The 19,884-nt window shown below is 37.7% G+C and overlaps 1 long non-coding RNA gene across 1 annotated transcript; it reads right to left on the bottom strand.

The window, feature by feature from the left end:
• Positions 1-9,023: 9,023 nt before the first annotated feature.
• Positions 9,024-9,664, bottom strand: LOC129780216 (uncharacterized). Its single transcript, XR_008743869.1, has 3 exons — positions 9,627-9,664; positions 9,303-9,561; positions 9,024-9,238 (listed from the first exon to the last, which is right to left on the bottom strand). It is a non-coding gene; the product is annotated as an uncharacterized LOC129780216 (long non-coding RNA).
• Positions 9,665-19,884: the final 10,220 nt, after the last annotated feature.

The raw sequence follows: 19,884 nt of genomic DNA, 5'->3' as shown, positions 1-19,884 counted from the left end.
GTCACACATTGATGTCAATATCGTGGCTGCCAAGGCAAGAGTCGCACCAACTAAAATGCTTTCCATACCACGACTCGAATTACAAGCCGCTGTATTAGGAAGCAGATTGGCTAAGACAGTAAAAAACGAGCTACGTCTATCAATAGATAGAGTAGTATTTTGGTCAGATTCCAAAACTGTATTAGCATGGATTCGTTCAGAACCACGCAAGTACAAACAGTTTGTTGCCTTACGGATAGGAGAAATATTAGAAACCACATACGTAAACCAGTGGAAATGGGTGAATAGTAGGAATAATCCAGCGGATGAAGCTACGAAATTATCAAATAGTAATTCAATCTGGTTTACAGGCCCACAGTTCTTATATGATAATGAAGAAAACTGGCCAAATGAAGTTCAGAGAAGCGACACTGACGAAGAATTAAGACCACTGCACAAGATATGAGCTCAGACTCTTTTATTATATGTTTCCGAAATTTACAATATCGTAGAGGTAAAGTGCAAGAGTTGTTCAGCGACAATGGAACTAATTTCATTGGAGCAAGAAACGAATTTGAGAAAATTCTTAGAAGGCTATCAGACGACGGAGTCAAATGGCATTTTAATCCTCCCGCTTCACCGCATTTCGGTGGAGTATGGGAAAGAATGGTGAGAGAAGTTAAAAGCCTTTTACCTCAAAAACAAGAAACCATACCAGAGTATGAACTTAGAACCATACTAACCGAAGTTGAATTCCTCATTAACAATCGCCCGTTAACGCATATTCCTTTAGATACAGAAGACGATGAGGTTTTAACTCCTAATCACTTTCTGTTAGGTTGCGCTGGTGAAGCTGTCATTACGATCGACGACGTTTCCAAAGCAGAAGCAACTCGTCAACACTGGAAAAGAGCGCAATCAATTGTTAAGGGATATTGGAATCGGTGGATAAAAGAATACCTCCCAACCCTAACTAAAAGAAATAAATGGTTGGAGAAGACTAAACCTATAAAGGTAGGGGATATCGTGGTTTTTGCCGATGAAGAAAAGAAAGGTAAATGGCATAAGGGCAAGGTGATAAGAACAACAACTAATATGGATGGGCAAGTTAGATCCGCTACCGTGGAAACAATTAAAGGTAAAATAAGACCATATACCGGCACGATACAAAAGGCTATCGTAACCGCAATGGCAATTCTAGTACTGGTAAATTTGACAAATGCCGTCAACATCCAGCCTATTGAGGAAGGGGGTTTAATGTTTGATCATGTTGGGTCATGTATAGTAAAGCGAGGAATTCGGAGGACAAATATTGTATCCAACTTAATTCCTAACGACGATATTTCTATGCTAGACTCTATTCATTCGAACTTAGAAAGAACCTTGAAGTTCATGGGGAATGTAACTCAAGACAGCGCTTTGACAGAACTTGTAATGTCGATAGAACGACAATGTAACAATGCAAAACAAGAAATAAATTTTTTATCACGATCAAAAAGGAGTCGTGGAATACTTGGGTTTTTGAAAGACCTGTTATTTGGGAGTAATGATGTGGAAGACGAAGTACAGTCTTTGCGTATTCACGAAGAGCAAAAACTTCATGATATCTCACAAACCATGAGACTATTGAATCAAAGAAGCAAAAATATGGGAGATGAATTAAGCGTAAGAATTCGTAGACTAAATGAAGGAATGTTATCTTTGAAGGGAAAGTATTCCGAAGAAAGAACTAATATATTCGCAAGAAAATGTTTTGAGACCACAACGTTAGCTTTGCAATTGATTGATGGCATAACTCGAAAATACAGGATAATTAAGACTCACCCTTTAGCCGAAAATGAAATGCAAAAGGCAATTCAAAATATAAAGAAGCAATTACCAGAAGGATACTCAATCCTTAGAGACCCACTTGCAGTTAAATACAACATTAAAATTGAAAATGGAACAGTAAATATAATAATGGAAAATGTAATTATTAATAAGGAAAACTTCGAAGTATTCAATGTAATCCCTATTCCTGAAAATGGAAGTGTTATAAAAATAGATCACCATGTAATAGCAATTAATAATAAACATGAATTTTTTTACCCAGATGGAAATTTAATAAAGCTTAATGAAAGTCATTATGTGGTAAATCAGCCAGAATTAACCAGAGTTCCAGATTGCATAGCTGGAGCATTACTTCATGAAACGATAAAACAAAAATGCTCAACAAAGATGATGGAAGAACCATACACCATGTTAACAAAATTGAATAAGATCAACTCTATATTGTACACAACGAGCGACCCTAGCAAGATAATAATCCATTGTAATAATGTAGCCATGTCACCGCCTTATAAGAACGCGATCATAGAACTGTTCCCAGATTGTAAGATCCTAACAGAAAAAACTATTCGTTATGCCCAAATATCTGGACATAACGGGGAAGCTAGAATATTTTTTAAACCTATTCAGAAACTACCATATGTACTAGAAAAACCAAACATAAATGAAAATTTGAATACAACTATCTCGAGTAGAAATCCATATGAAAAGGTAGATATAAAGGATACAGTAATACCTGAAGACGATTTTATAAAAAAGAAACACGTATATACATTTGGAGGTACCATAACTGTTATTTCAATGATTATAATAGTAGGAATTTACGTATACATAAAATTAAAGAGAAGAAGTAATAGACAAAATAATAGAAGAAATGATGATCCGCCTTCGTTATTAGACATGATACGGCTAAATAGAGTTCAGGAAGAATCAAGAAATATTCCTATTATTTTAAACCGTGATAGTTGTCTATAATTGAGTAAATCTATGTAGTAGATTTACGGAGTCCGGAATGTTACGGACAGCTGAGGCTTATCGCGGATCGAGTTACAGATCCATAAGATAAGCAATATTTGAGATTATATTTAGAAAAGACCTCCAAGCGAGGTATAGAAACGTTTAGAAAGGACCAATGTAAGGCAATTAAAAGATGTAAGAGCTCAAGTGTTTTGTTAGGCTAGAAAACGCTTGTAGTTCGAAATTATTGCCGGTCATAAATTCAGAATGGACGAATATTTAAATAGCGTCCGGTAAACAATTTAATGCATGCATCATTTAGGATGCATTTTTATTACCCTTTTCCATCCCTAGCTGCGCTCAGCCAGATACACCAGCAGGGTGTAATAAAATAAAAGGATGTTATTTAGAGCGAAGGATGGAAAGGGGAAATCCAAGAATAAGATAGGCGCACCGACGAGGTGCTATAAACTTAAGGTATTTTCTTAGGGTAGTGCAGCCGTCTCAGACTGCACGTTACCATACGCTAGAAGAAGGGACAAGGAAGGTAGATGATCTAAACGAAACCGATATGTTATCGGTTTTCAAGAGAGAGAGAGGAGATGTTCCTCGTCAATCTTAGTTTAAGGAACCATGTATATATTGTGAAACTTTTGAATAAATTTTTTAGTATTGTAACAGAACTCACGCGAAAGCGTTAAAATTTTTCTTTCAATAGAGAAATTTTTCACGGTGGCCCTGAAAAGACACCCCACTTTCGCGATCTTGTAGAAACAGCAGGTTGATTCATAGTTCATTGTTGTCCTCTCGTAAACAATACACTAAATCTTCAATATTGGTCACTATACATTTTTCTCTTTCTATAAATTTTTTAATACTTCTAGCCAATCTGGTCATTATAATATCTGATTATTATCAGATACAATTCTCGTTCAAGATTCATTAATCATTTGCAAAGAAAACATGTTCGTTCAATACATGGAATACATATACAAAGTGCATTATTCCACCTCAGAATTCATGACCATTCACGCTTCACACAAACGTAGCACGAAGATCGATTTCGTTAGCGCAAACATCGAATGGACTGACAACCCTTATCAAGATGTACCGTTTTGACTCATATTTGGAACAGACTCAAATTCCGAACACTTCACTTTAAGAATTACATTTTCTGAACATCAATGTTATAAATAATTGAATAATGAAAACCCCGATATACTTGAGGGGATACCCATCCGCATAACAACATTTATAGGAATCAAACAATATAGATGTTTCAATTTTCCGAATTTGTCTGACCTTCCTGCGAGGTTTTCCAATTTTTTTCCCCGATTTTTCTCTCCGCAATATTGATCTACGGGCAGAGACGAATATAACAAAATAAAGATGACTCAAATCGGACGATTCCTTCCTCGGGTTTCGCGCATAGCAACAGATTTGGCTTTCATTTTTATGTATATAGATGTAAAAGAAAAATATTATTCTTCTTTCTGCAGAGCAAAATCAACAACTATCGCAGCGGTCTCTTTCACTACTGCACACCCTGTGACGACAGGCGATAATACATTTGTCCCATTACCACCAACCAAAACACAGTGGGCTGTCGCCTGCTCGCTGGCTAAAGCGGGAAAATAATACAAATCGCGAGTGAAATTACTTTTAAACTACACAGTGCAAAGGCGGAACTTACGCTGTTATATTTTCCTTCTCCTGCATTGCATTTGCAATTCGAGCGACAGATTTGAACTGCGGGCTTCGTAATGGTAGTGGATAGTGGAAACGACAGCAGCACAACAATCTATTCGATATTGTTGGCGCTCAAAAATATCGTAACAACCGTTATCATAATTTTAAGTAATATTGTTGTTTTTTGGTTCGACGACGAAATAAGTGTTACGAAATTACATTATAGAAATGAAAGAATCTTGAGTATCTTAAGAACTCTTTAAGTATGTGGTAGCCCAGTCTGAAAATATATATGTACAAAAAAAAATTACATTCTACTAATGTATGCATTACCAAATGTATTTTGTAGTTTTCAACCGAGGATTTTCTAAGTTATATCTGTCAAATATTTCTCCGATCAAAGGAACACACGTTTTCGTGACTTTGTTTATTCACGTTTTGGCCGAAGAATTTCATTTATGAAAGATTATCCTTCTGCGGAAATCTTGAATTACTTTGTGAAGTTAAATGAGAGATGAAGGTAACGAAAATTCAGGGAACGTTTATTAGAAATAGACGAATTTCATGCCAACTCGGCTGGCCATTGGTAGCAATATCTCAGATTACAGTAAAACTATGTGGGTGTGAAGACATTGGTCTTTAACAACTTTACAACTTTGTATACCTGAAATATTCGAAAAAGAATTAGACCAACGTTTTTTTTTCCTAATTTTTTACAAAAATATAATACCTACAAAATGTTGGTCAAACAATTAAATGTAAGAAATTGTTTAAATTACCATCAAAAATACTAAATCAACTTGACAAAATACTTTTAAAATTGGAATTCATTTTTCTCAAAAACATTAATACAAATTCTCAAAAAATATATGGGCTTTCTCACAGGGAAAAAGGTTTTTTAACAGCAACTTTTATGTAAATTCTCGCATTCGACATGTTCACATGACGTGTGGCTGAATAGAAGAAAGTTTGCAGAATATGTCAATTGCGATAACTTACAGACTAAAATGTTACGAGTTTGATATAAAAAGTAATTTAAAAAAAAAAATTTTTTGTCAGGAAAACTTTTTCCCTGTAACAATTTCCTTCTTATGATGTATGGGCGACATGTTTTTTTGTCTGGACTATTCATGTGTATTTTACTCAGAGCTTAAATAACACATTTTTAAGAAAAATTGATATTAACATTCAAAATGTATTTTTTTTCAATGTATTTATTTTTAAATGGTTTGTTATGTTTTAATGAAAACATGAATAATATCCTACATTTCATTCTTTAACCAACATTTTGTAGTTATTTGTTTTAAGTAGGAAATTTTCTAAATGTTGTGTTTTTTTAAAAAATTTTCGAAAAACCTAAACTTAAATACTGTAAGACCTGATAAAGACCCTGTCAAAACAGAGCTCTGCAAAGTCATATTCAATTGAGGATAGTCAGCAAACAATGAACAAATTCGCCTTCGTATTCAATTGGAAATGAGTTTCGGGTTCTTTCAGCAGTTTCTTCGTTAACATGACTCAACAGTAATTCTGGCGCTTAGTTGCTGTCTCACTCTACGACTCGACTATCAATTCATTCAAATAGACTTCAATGCATATTATGCAATGCAGATTCCCCCCAAAATGAATTCGTTTCTCATGTATCACGTATGCATGTATCGATGTTTGAGTTCAACGTAGTTTGACATATGCTACATACTCGAACATATAAAATAGTGTGCAGTGTTGTGTTCAGAAACTCGTTTTTCTGTATGTTTTTTCACAAAATTGAACTCGGAGACCAAGGGGCTAAAAATTTCGGCCTCTCAAATGCCTCCCAAACTGCACGCCATTTACTAATACTTACGCGAGGACCTTTATAGAATACTTGGTAACTGTCTAAGTTCGTTGGTTTGCGTTCACGGTGGGTAAACAATTAATGATGTAACTACTTTTTTACATCAGAAATCAAGTTTTCGTTTCACTTTATATGGACGTTAAAATAAAATTATGTATGCGAGTAACAAGATTCGTCTCAGGGGGAGTAGAAGTGTGGATTGAAGCCAGGTTGAATTAAGAGACAGATTTTTAATCAATAGTCGCGTCAATTAGAATAACCATTTGCCTACATTTCATTGTTTGATCAATATCATAGTTTATGAGTAATGATTCTTAAAAGTTGTAAAAAATAAATAAAAAAAACTTTGGTCCTTTTCTTATTCTATTTTGAATATTTCAAGTAAGCAAAGTTGCTTAAATGACCAATGTAACATACCCCCATAACGTTGCACTGCTATCAGAGATGATGCTACCAACTCCTATGATGAGTTGACATGAATTTCGTTTATATTGAAATTCTTTGCCGGTTTCAATATACGTAACTGTCACGATTTGAAGCGTTATTTCTATTAAAATATTGATCCAGCACAGATTGAATAGGAAAAAAAAACTTTGGAGAATGAGAAAAACAAAGTCTGGGGTATTGTTTAGTTGTTTTGATGGAAGAAAAAAGTTCGAAAAATATAATTCAGCGTTCAAGTTCATAGGAACTTAGCAATTGGTGAAAAATAAAATTGGACTGTTATTAAATTTAGAACATATCAACAATACTGAAATTTTAGTTCTTGCCAAAAACTCAATTGGACCCTTAGACTTTTGAACATTAGCATTAATTGATAAAAAAAAGTAGTTCGTTCACTTTTATTGATTCGATTATTTTTGTCTTTAATAACAACCCACTCTACATTGTTGTGTCGAATTGGTCCCAACAAACGGTATCGACAACGAAACCGATATCGTGCCATTTTGCAACGATTTTGTCGACCTACCCTTCGTATTCGACAACCAATTTCGAGCCAAACCTGTGCCAATCTGGCACCGCGTCGACCGATTGCAGTACTGCTCAACCGTTTTAATGGCTGTGTGTTTTCAAAAAGTTTAATGTTAAGCAAAAAACAGGAAGTGGGTTATATCTATGGTATAACCGCAAGGGTGACGTAGGACTATCGTTGATTTAGAGATCATTCGTTTGAAGTTGAATCTGAATTCATTCTGAATGAATGAATATTTGGGGGACTTCGAAAACGTTCGAGCGTTACGTTGGAGGCACAAGGTTTTATGCATCCAATATTGGATACGGAAATATCCTACTGATGGGGAAGAATAATCTTCAGAAGCTATTCTGTTAATTACGATTGATTGAAAAATCACAAAATCAAATGTATTTGGTCACAGTGTTACATGGATAGAAAACATTCAAATAAACTCTTTCACATGAATGTATTTTTAAATTCCCAGAGGAACTGGCAGATTATTTTCGGGATCTTTCTCGATGCTGAATGGCATCCAAACGGAAAGAATTCCGTGCGTGTATATGTGTGTGTAGCGGCTGCTTCGATGGTCACCTTCTCTTCTCCTGAAGGATCGGCTTCTCTGTGCTCCCTCACAGGTTCAAACAAACTGCCTGCGTTTCAGGGCAGATTTCGATCCTTCGCCGTCCAGCACCCTCAGCAACGATGTTGTCTTGTCGATGTCCTCACGAAAAATGAATGCGTCTCACCACCAGAATATCGCTTAAGTATGCTTTTTGTGCGTGATTGAATCGAGAGAAGGTGTGGTTTACGATGGCAATTTGGAAGGCAAACTAGAGGGGAATGAACTCTCTGAGCTCAGAACTTTCGGCGACTGAGCAATAATCGATTGCGGGCGCATACAATATTGGATACGGAAATATCCTACTGATGGGGAAGAATAATCTTCAGAAGCTATTCTGTTAATTGCGATTGATTGAAAAATCACAAAATCAAATGTATTTGGTCACAGTGTTACATGGATAGAAAACATTAAGAGAAACTCTTTCACATGAATGTATTTTTAAATTCCCAGAGGAATTGGCAGATTATTTTCAGTAACGATTAGATATTTCCACATTTTCCTCGATACTGGAAGCCCACCAGTGGTTAATGCTAACTCGATAACCATCTGTTAATAGCACTTGATTGAAACATATTTGGTCACAGTGTTACATGGATAGAAAACATTAAAATAAACTCTTTCACGTGAATGTATTTTTAAATTCCCAGAGGAACTGGCAGATTATTTTCCGGATCTTTCTCGATGTTGAATGGCATCCAAACGGAAAAAATTCCGCGCGTGTATATGTGTGTGTGTGTGTAGTGGCTGCTTCGAGATCTTGCCGGGGAACCGTTCTGGCCTAAAGTGCACAAACAGGCTCTTGGTGACACCGTTCATTCGCACTTTCATGATAAACGAAGAGCTTCACCACAACAGCGGCAACATGCTCCAATCGCTGTTCAATTGGAACTGAGTAGATTTCCGAGCGGCGCTCGCTTATATACCGATTGGTGATTTCAATAGCCTGTTTTGAAAGCAATTTTAAGACTATTGAAACAAGCATTTTATCTTTCGAATGAAGTGTTTATCATACCATTTCGTTCAGTTGTTTAGGAGCTATTAACGCTCAAAATCTCGGTCTCCGGCGTAACGCTTTCGTTTTCGAAACTTTGATTTTACACCCCGGTATAGAAATGAAAGACGTAGTCCTACGTTAAAAAACAAAAAATTGCGTTGTTTACAAATATTTATTTATAATAAATTCATACAATTGTGTCCTGTTGATGTATACTATTCGCAGCGATTATACCGTCATCAGTAAACTCCCGTCAGCTACAAATTTCTTCATCGGAATCGCAGTCGGCTCAATTATTTTTGTCCCTTTCGTTCCCTCTAGCAGACACACCTAACTTCGTGGGCAATCATGACTGTTGAGATGGATGAATTTTTTATTCTGAAATGAAATAAAGAGAACAAAATTCATATCATAAGTACAAATTAAAACCAGTCATACTTACGGGTATTCAAATTGGTTACGTTCGTGTTGAAGTTGTTGTTGGTGATTATGGTGAGATGAGCGCTTTGGTCTGATCCCAAAAACAATACTTTACCGAAGCTGCAAACTCCGTTTTCATTCCATTCAGATCACCGCTATTCTTTCATTTTCATTTATACATTTCTGCTGTTGCTGCTACTTTCCTTCCTTTGACGCGATATATCAACAAAGACTAGCTGCGTTCACCACAAATTCGCCTGTATTTAGTCTTCGTGTTGTTACTGAAATTAATCAAGGAAACATCATTTATATTTTATAATTAAATATCAAAATTATCCTTACTTACAAAATTTAGTTCTCGAGTCATTCTCTGTTATGTTTTGAATGACAATTTAGAGAGAAAGAGAAAAAGCAATCTCTACAGTGATGCCGTTTCGCTCAGTACCAAAAAATTGCATACAATTATAGTTCAACTATAGTCAGTGCTGCCTGCGGGGGGTAAAGCGGAGGTAGATTCCAGCACTTTTGTAGCATGTTACTTCGTTTCGGTCGACATCGGGCCAATGACTACTCGATTATGTTTGGAACTGGGAATACATTATCTATGTAGTGGATTATTGTAAGAATATCAACACTTTTCCCCTCCTGATTATTGAAGATCTTTTTTGGCATTTCTATTGGACTGTTTTTGCTAACCAATTTGTATCTATCCAAATAACCCAGGTGTAAGGCAGGTGCTGTCAAAATTTACTGACTTTCGTTTTGTAGAATGACATTTTACAAATATTATCTCAATAGTGGTTCGCATACCGCATTTTGTGTCTGCAAGATTTGATTTAACGAAATTTAGTTCAAATATGCTCCACGACAACTGCCATTGACTATAAGTTATACCAAATTTTACCAATTCTCAACTAAAAATCTGTTTTTCCATTTGTACACTTGACAATCGAACAACGTGTAGACATGTTAAACTTCTTTTTTGACGTAGTACTACGTCTTTCATTAAGGGTGTCAAATCAGAAAACAGGTCACGTTTTTATGAAATAAAGTTAACGTTAATAACTATTTTTGCCGCGAACGGATTTTGGCGATTTACATACTAAACGAATCGGAAATTCCGTAAGATTAGTTTAATATGACATACATTAGAATCCCCTGGTTAGTAAATGGTTAAAATTCATAAAAACTTTAAGTGTTTCTATTTTCCCATACATTTGTTCTGTCCATTTGAGTGGTTTCCCGAACAGAGCCATCAATAACGAGCAACTTATCGACGACCAACGGAGGGGAAATCGTTGGATTTAAAGTCTCCGTGAACAAAGGAAAAGAAGAAGAATGAAGGGGAATACTTGCCTAGATTATAAACAGTGAATCTCGCTGAGGCAAACTTTCATTCGGCATCGGACTGTTGAGTAATTCAGTTCACTTTGCGTTCGCTGCGCTTCGTTCTGAGATTGGACCCGCTCCGGTGGTAATCCAACTTGGAAATCGTCGTTTGATTTTTCTGTTCGTTTTTCGCGTTATTCGTATCGTGTGTTCTTCTTTCCGCGTCATAAATTGGACGCTTCGCGTAGTGTGCGATAAGCAAAAAGAAGAGGAAGGCAGGCTCGAGCCCTGCAAAAAACGAACGCATTGCCAGGGGCAATAAAATTTCGAGGTAAGCGTCATCTAATGATGCACGCGATGTTGGTGCAGTGAAAAGCGCTCGCACTGAACCGAGCCTTCGCGAATGTGACACCGCATCGAACAACAGCGGAGTAGGCGATTTCGGCGCGTCGGTCGAAAATGTAAACGCCCAGGCAGCAACCAAAATCAAGCTCCCCCCGCTGGTGGTGAAGGCGGTCGCTCTTGACAAACTCATCAGCGAATTCGCATCGATGGGTGTTACAGCAGAGTACAAGTTGTGTGGCATAATTCAGTCTTTTTCCAAGCAGTTAACATTGTTTATTTTGACGTAGGACTACGTCTAACCGGAAGATATAGGGGGTGAAATGGAAATCTAGGCACTGAACAAGTAAGAAAAAATGCAAGATTTGGAACGCTTATAACTCGAGCATTTCTCAATAGACTGCAAAGATTTTTGCATCAATTGATAGGAAATATATCTACGCATCTATCATAACGAATAACATTTCATTTTTCATGAGATAAATAATTGAATAATTGTGAAATATCAAGCATTGTCAAAATGCCCTATGTGCCCATTTTTGATTGGTCCATTTTGTGCTCCTCAAATCGTACCGACCAAAACGGGCAACCAGAGCAGCAGCGAAATAGAATGAAGCACGATTGGAAAGGAAAAAGAAAAAAAATGAACGAAACATTGGTCGCAGTCTCACACATGCGTAATTCTCGAGCCAGCCAGTCAGCTTAAAAATCCCCGCTCCGCTGCCGTAACGATCATTCTCATCCGAACCGTACACCACATCGTTTCGCATCACCTCACATCAACAAACCAACACAAGCAGCCATGGTTGAATATGGCAAAGGAGGAAAAGTGAAGGGAACGGCAAAATCCCGCTCGAACCTTGATCTGGAGTTCCCGCTCGTGTTGATCTGGAGTTCCCCGCAAGGGTAGCTAGGCCGAGCGCGTTAGTACCAGTGCACCAGTCCACCTAGCCGGTTTTATATAGTTTCGGCCGCCGAAGTGATCGAGTTAGCTGGTAAAGCTGCTCGCGACTATAAGAAAACCCGCATTCGGAACAGAACACATTCGGTTCGGTGGACATGAAGACAACAGGCAGTTGCAGCGAGTGGCGAGTGGCAAACGCAATCGCAAAACGGCAGGTAGCAGAAGAAAAAAGTTTGTTCTTTATACAAACTGCTATGGTGGCAAATCCAGAACAAGGCGGCATCGAGGGCGTTCGAAATGGTTTTTTTCAAAACCACGAGTACAAAGTTTTCTAAATTGGAACCATTCCATAAAACAAGGCGCTTTTCAGGGCCATTAAACCTTCCAAAAAAGAGTTTAGGAAATACAGTTCAATGCTTTCTAAAACATTATCCAAAATAATAATAAAACACAAATTGATTTTTTCATAATTTGTTTGCCAGGATCTGATGAGTATGTGAATTTGGCAGCTGTTCTGAGCTTATTGATAGTTGGGGAATTTCCTGATTATTCAATTTTCACCAATTCTTAAATTGTTTCCAGATTGAAAGTACAGTAATTTACAATTAGTTCGACATTTAGCTAATTGGACGGACATGTAATGCGACTTATTTAGTTGGACATTTTTGTAAACATAGAGATCAAAATTATGACCCCACATTGAAAGTCGACACTGTACCACTGTCATCGCAAATGTTCAATTACAGGTTAAAATCGCCTCCAATGTGACACTGAGTGGCGCTTCGGCACGTCGCATTGAATGTAATTTACTGTACAACATGTCACAAAGCTGGATGGGAAGAAATTTTCCAACTGTGAAAGCTGTGGCGAGTGGCAAAAAACCGCTAAACAGGAAGGTTTAGCCGAACAAGATGGAGATATCGAGTGATAACAAAACAATAAACTCTTTAGATTAAAGATAATTTTGTGATCCTGAAAAGGACCCTTTTTAGCCTGCATGTAAATCCAACGAGCGAACAAATCGTAATGAATGTATTTTTTTGCCATCGCTCCCTTTTAACGCTCATTCGTTCGTCTCGTTGGACTCGCCCCTCTGGCTGAGTCTGCCGATTTGTCTCTATCCTGTGAGTGTGTACCGCTAGAGTATAAAACACGCGGACCCCAAAAAAATATCTTATTTTCTTTCAAACCGTAAACCCGTGTGGTTGGCATCGTGGACGTAACAAAGGAGGACAAGTTAAGGGAAAGGCAAAGTCTCACTCGAACCTTGCAGGTCTCCAGTTCCCTGTTGGTCGCATTCACTGATTGCTCCGCAAGGGTAACTAGGCCGAACGGATTGGTGCCGGAGCACCGGTATACCTAACAGCGATTATAGAGTTTCGGCCGTCGGAGTGCTCGAGTTGGCTTGCAAAGCTTCTCACGACAATCAGAAAACCCGCATCAAGAACAGAGCAGCTTCGGTTCGGCGCTCATCAAGGCAACAATTAGTTTCAGTGAGTGGCAAAGTGTTTCTCCGGCACGTTAAATGTAATTTACTGAACAACATGTCACAAGCTGGATGGGAAGAAATTTTCCAACTGTGAAAGCTGTGGCGAGTGGCAAACGCAATAGCTAAACAGGAAGGTTTAACCGAACAAGATGGGAATATCGAGTGATAACAAAAACACAACACCAAAGGTTCTTTTCAGAACCATCAACATATTCATGAAGAGTAAACAGTAAACTAATCCATTTTTAAGGTAGATAGTTAGGTATTCACGTAGGAGAAGAAAATAAAACAATATATTTAAAATATATATTTAACAAAAGCTGTCCCCTTTGTATAGTCCTACGTCACTCCGGTTATGTCCCCGACATTACCCACCCGTCTTTTCCGTCTTCATAAGGGCTTCGTTGGTGCCTTTGAGAATGCATCAATGCATTAAACTGACGTTATGGCGAAACAGACGTTAATGTTGTGCGCCAAAAAATTATTTGGGAATACCAAGCATCTTGAATGTCTTACTGGAATGTTATAAGTTATTTGGTTTCGCGTGCCAGTCGCAAAACTGCCTTCAACTAGGATTGCATTTGCGCTAATATTGATCATAATGAAGCATTGCTACTGTTTTCGAGGTTGTTATTAATAAAAGGAATTTATTTCTCTTGTTTAGTCATCAAGAAAGTAAATGTTCTGGAATTTTGTATGTGATTAGGTTTTGCTTGCCAGTAGCAAAACTTCCTCCACTAAGGGTGACGGCTGCGCTTCTCTCGAGCATGAGAAAGTAATGCAACTCTTTTCGAGGCCAGTAATATTAACAGAAGGGTTTCTTTTGAGAATAGCGCAAAATGATGAGAAATGTTTATATTGCTAGTAGTTTCAAGCCACCAATGTATGGCTCTGTATGCATGCTATGGTGAACGCTTGTTTGGCGCTTGGTTTACGCTTAGTTTGCCTTAGTTAGCCTTCGAGGTAAATTTTCAATGCATTGACATGAAATAAATTGCGACATACGTTTGTTTTGCGAGGGCAAAAATGAATCATCAATCAATTATCGTCAACTGATTCTACAATGAAAAAATCATTTCAGAAATTATTCTACTAAGCTGTTGTTTCTAAAATTTCACAGCATTATAGAATAATATCCGAAGGTATAAACAAGCGACTTATATAAAATAACAGCGTAGTTCTACGTCAACAATGCGGTCGTATCTTGGACACAACCTCCTATAATTTTTTAAAAATATATTTTGGTTCAATGGTTAATATTCGCACTCTATCTTCAGTTTAGTTTTATCATACCAACAATCCCCAAATCGCACAATTTCAAGGAAGGAAGGTATTGAATTAGAGAGACTTTAAACTCTGAGAGTTCATTCGTCTCTACAGCAATTTCAAGATTAATTGGAATCAATTAGCCGCCAAAATTGTGTGATTTTGGTGCTTCTGAACATTTTCTTGAGTAGTTACGCAATACAAGAATATAAAAATACAAAACAATACAAAAATACAAACAAATTACGGCACACAACTCATTTTTATTCAAATGTTTCTATATATAGGAAATAATTTAGCATTTTACATATATAATTACAGTTATAATGTTATACAATTTCACTCGTCAATTATGCAACAGCACACTGTGCTGTATCCTAACGAAAAGTATAGTACGGCCTTCGAACAGGCTGATTGTCCAACTCTCACAACTATTTGATCGCATCAATCTTTGCGCTGAGTTTTGGGTGGCATCCAAACTATCACTCGCGGTTGGTTATCATCTGTCTGCTGCTGCATATACAATTGATATGGTGTTGGTCGTTGTGATGGTTGAACCTCCAAGTCGTTATCCAATTCGTTCAACACTGTCAGATAGTAGAAAACTTGCGTATGTTTCCTATCCCGACTTCCCGAAGCTCGCTCCGATTCTGACGTCCGCTGCAATGTGGAGACCGGTAGTGTCAATAGGGATGGCGGTGGTTCGGTGGCAGTTGACGTGGGAAACCAGTTAGGTGTACTCCCCGCGGAAATGGCCTCCGGAATTAGTGGATGTTCCGCCGGTAGTATTGTCGAGCTTTCGAGGATCTCCTTCCACTTCGAGTACATGACCAGATCTGACTCACTATCGCCAGACAGCAGGCAACACTTCTCCTTGTGCTGATGTTCACAATGATAACATCCACTTCGCGTAGGACTTGAACTGCGACCGATGGGAACATTGTTGTTCTGCTTCAAAATCTTCTTCTCCATATGGAAACTCTCGTCTGACTGTTCAAATCGAGCCCTAATCATATGCACCACTTCCGAACTGTCGAGTTGCTGTTTCGATACACTGTAGGTTTGAAGGCAATTGATGGTATAATCAACCGGATTTCCTGAGAGACACGCTGCGATCAATTTGTATCCTGGTTCCTTCGCTTGTTCGTGACTGCTATTTACACCCATGTTTAGTTTTTTCGTGCTACAGATGCCGACTTCAATGAATGAATGAGTAATCCAGAGAAGCCTCAACAGCATTTTATTTGAATGAAGCAACTCTACCCTATGAATGGCTAGACTGGAAACAAAAGCACAAGCATCAATGAACAGGTATCCGAAATTTCTCAAGTGGCTGGGCGTGTCCACTATGATCTCATTCAATGGTCCGGACATAGTCTCTTCATGAATGGGGATTACCCGGACTATTTCATTCATAACTGTGTTGCCTCAACAAATTGCTACCCTTCGAGACGACCAGCGACAAATGGATATGTGGCTGGAATATCTATCACAATGGAAGTGCACATCCAGATGCATTAACCAGAGGGGATATCACCAATATTCTTGCAAATATTCAGCTCGAATTGATAGCGTACGAACGCGTATATCTGATTTCCAACGGCATTACTGGAAGTCCGTCCTGTTATCCTTATAAATATTATCCCAGACGGCAACACTCCGATGTCTGTCACTTATGAATTAATTTTGTCGGGGGACTTCCCATTCATAGATGCGGTTTATAACTCTCTGCCTGTAATGATGGGCTCACTTCCGTGGCCCGCAAAATCGGTTAATGTTTAGATAGTCAGTTTTTACCTGACAGGAAACTGACTCCAAAACCACCGATCCGGTGCATAGTCAAGAGGAATAGCATAAACGTTTTTGTTTTGACTACCCCGATTTTTCTAAACAAATTCTAATAATATTATCGTTGATCGTAACTATTGCAAAAACCTAAAAAAAGGTATCTACTGGGGCGAAACAGCTGCACAATGTTCAGAGAATTGGTGGTTTCCGTAGACGTGTGGTCAATGGCGCCCATGTTTATTCACAAATCGCGTGAGCCTAGGGGTTGTATTCGATGGGTTTTTGTGATCTTTCAGCCTTAGCACATTTCTGAACATATGCATTTTCGTTGAGTACCCTTAGAACTAAGTTTTTGTCGACAAAGCAAAATTTCGCAACAAAATATCATGCAGCTCAATATGAAAACCGGCTATTTCAACTATGTTGGTTCTTACAAAAATTTATTGATAGCGAAACATAACATTGTGAATCGGACTACTTCAGCGCTTAAACTCAATCGGTATTTTGTAGACCCACAGAATTATGGAATTCAAAGTAAGTTAGAGGTTTCCCGATACCCCTGGAATAAACCAATTGTATTTCACCGTGATGTTTTTTTATATTTTATAGATGTATAGCACATCAAGTTGGCAGCATTTTTTAAATATGTGCGTCATTTTGACTGCGGTCATTGTTTTTGTCATTTTAGGTTGTTATTCGTGCGATTATGCTTCTCGAATCATTCTGGAAACTTGTGTCTGACTGTTCCAATCCTGCCCTCATAATGCATATCAATTCCAGAAAAATGAGCTCTTCCATAATTCTATCGATAACAAATCTAATTTTCAACTGACTTGTTTCATTTACAATGACATTCCTTCGCTGGATTAAGTTTTAATTGGCTGCAAAACCGACTCTATTCAATGATTTTTTAAGATGAAACAACGTTACCCTATAAGTGGCTAGACAAAAAAACAAAGGTGCAACCATCCAGGTACATGTATCCAATATCTCTCAAGTGGTTGGGCGTGTCGTACATAATCTCACTCTATGGTCCGGTTGTTTCATGAATGGGGATTACCATAAATATTTCATTCATACTTTTTTTGCCTAAACAAATTACTACCCGGCGAAATCATCGACAACATATGTAACTGTAGGGGGTCTCCGTAGCCACATTGGTTGCGCGTTCGCTTAGTAAGCGATCGATCGTGGGTTCAAAACTCAGGACCCTCATTGACCATCTTTGTGTTGTTGCAGAATAGCTACGTCCACGCAACAATCATCAGCGATGGAGATCGATCCACGGTCGAAATAAGATCGATTAATCCATGCAACTGCTCTGCTCTGCAAGACACATCGGGCTGCTGTTCTATAAATAACTCAACAATGATCAATCAACTGTCTCCGCTGTCCGGTGGTCCAACTGGATAATGGAAGAACAGAAAGAATACTCTTACGCCTAAATGGCTACTGTGTGAATGTACCATATGTAATGGTATAGAAGGAATACTGGCGAACGGCAACTGTGTAATGTGCTAATTATAGATATGATAACCATGTGACATGTACACGATTAAAATTCGGCTCTGTTACAGCTGATATGCTAATGAGCCTTAAATAAATAAATGGGATAAAAAAAAATGTAACTGTGGTGAGTGCATATGTCACTGGGATAGTACACATCAAGTGTCGTCTGGGATATCTATAGAAAAATATTTTGAATATCTTCCGCGGAATAGCAAAACGCGTATATCTGGTTGGTAAGAGTATTTTACACATATTGGTCAGTGAGCAGCAACATTTCAGAGCATGATACTTACGAATTAATTTTTTCGGGGGCTCCCCATTCATGTTTATGTATTATTACTTTCTGATTATAATAATACGTTTGCTTCTTAGGATAACAGAGAGACAAAAGTTCGTCGCAAACGGCCAAATTTGGGGTAGGGTAACCCTTGGATTTTGCGCCACGATGCACCAGCTCATCGATCATTGTGAACGAATTTTCGACCGAAATGACACAAATGTGGTTGAGCAAGCACCATACTCTCCAGATCTGTGAGATCATTATAAAAGCTCAAATTACCGCTTCGTGGGCAATGTTGCCACATTGAAATCTGTATTTCCGAACCAATTTTTTTTTGTTATCTGTGGTGTAAATAGAAAATCTGTATAACGGATTTTGCACCTGATAAGACTTTTGCATTATTTTGCATTAGATTTAAGTACGAAGTAATAATTGCATACTTGTAGTGAAGTGTATATATTCTGCTTATCCATATTTTGAAGCTCGTGTTCACTGGTATAGCTTGCCTGTCGTTTTCTGAATAAGACTATTTTTCAACTTTCAGGCCTATGCAAAAACTTTACTGTGCAATTCTTTCTCGCACAGAGGTCTAATTTGATAAAAAAAATTGTAATATCTTAGATTTAGAGCTTTATATACATAGAAATTTATGCCAAATTAATAATAAAAAAACATTTTAAAATGTATTTTTAGAGAAAAACGTCGGAAAAAGTTTATGCACCAATTTATCCTCACTTTGCTCGTGATGTTTCGACATCATGCAGGATTTAACTTCGATGTCGTTTGAAAACTGTACTGAGGCACTTCCCCCTCGGATTTTAACAAATAAGTTTGATTTGACAATTGCGTTCACAGTTTCTGTAGCGAGAAGGTTTAAAACATTTGTTTCATTTGTTACAGGATCATGATACGCGGTCGCCATGATACATGCCTGTCCCTTTGGCATGCTCGGATTTCGGATTTAAAAAGACATGCACTAGTCGATGTCTGTCACAAGAGTGTATTTCTCTTACCAACTAACTTACGAGCTAAGTTCGCATATGATATTACATGTTTATTTATTATCATTATTGTTGTCTACAACAAGCGTCGAGCGGGGCGGTATGTTATTGTTGTTAGTTGTTGGAGGTCGTATACAGGGAAGTTTGGCGTGACATAATAGCGTTCAGCCGATGTTATGAAATTAGTTGGTTTGGGGGATTTCCGTAAGGAAATCAAAAGTTGCTGACGAATATAAATGTTGTTAGATATGGTATGCGGAAAAGTGGTTATGGGAAATAAGTAAAAATGCGGAATTGATGATGAGAAAGAATGAGGGTCAGGATGTTTTGTGTTTAATTGGAATTGAGGTTAGTTAGTATGCTACACATTCGCATTATATTGCGAAAAAAATACGATTTCTCTCTCATTTCTTGACACATTTGACAGTAGCAAAAATAGTTCAGTTCAGTACTGTTCGAATTGTCTGATTGAGTTTGTTAATTGTTGTGTAAACTGATCAAATATTTAAAAATTATTTTCGTATTTTTCGTATGTTTATAGCAGACACTTTAAGCTACCGAACGCACTATTTGTTTTCCCCCCCACCCCTCTAGGGCGCCATCCAGGTGCGCAGTCTCGTTATTAAATAGCCGTACCTCGTATACAGATTCTTGGTCAGAAAACATGGTGAAAATCTGTATCATTACAGAAAAATC

Source organism: Toxorhynchites rutilus, chromosome 3 (assembly GCF_029784135.1).
Source record: "Toxorhynchites rutilus septentrionalis strain SRP chromosome 3, ASM2978413v1, whole genome shotgun sequence".
In the NCBI taxonomy this organism is placed as follows: Eukaryota; Metazoa; Arthropoda; class Insecta; order Diptera; family Culicidae; genus Toxorhynchites; species Toxorhynchites rutilus.
This window is presented reverse-complemented; position numbering and strand designations above follow the sequence as displayed.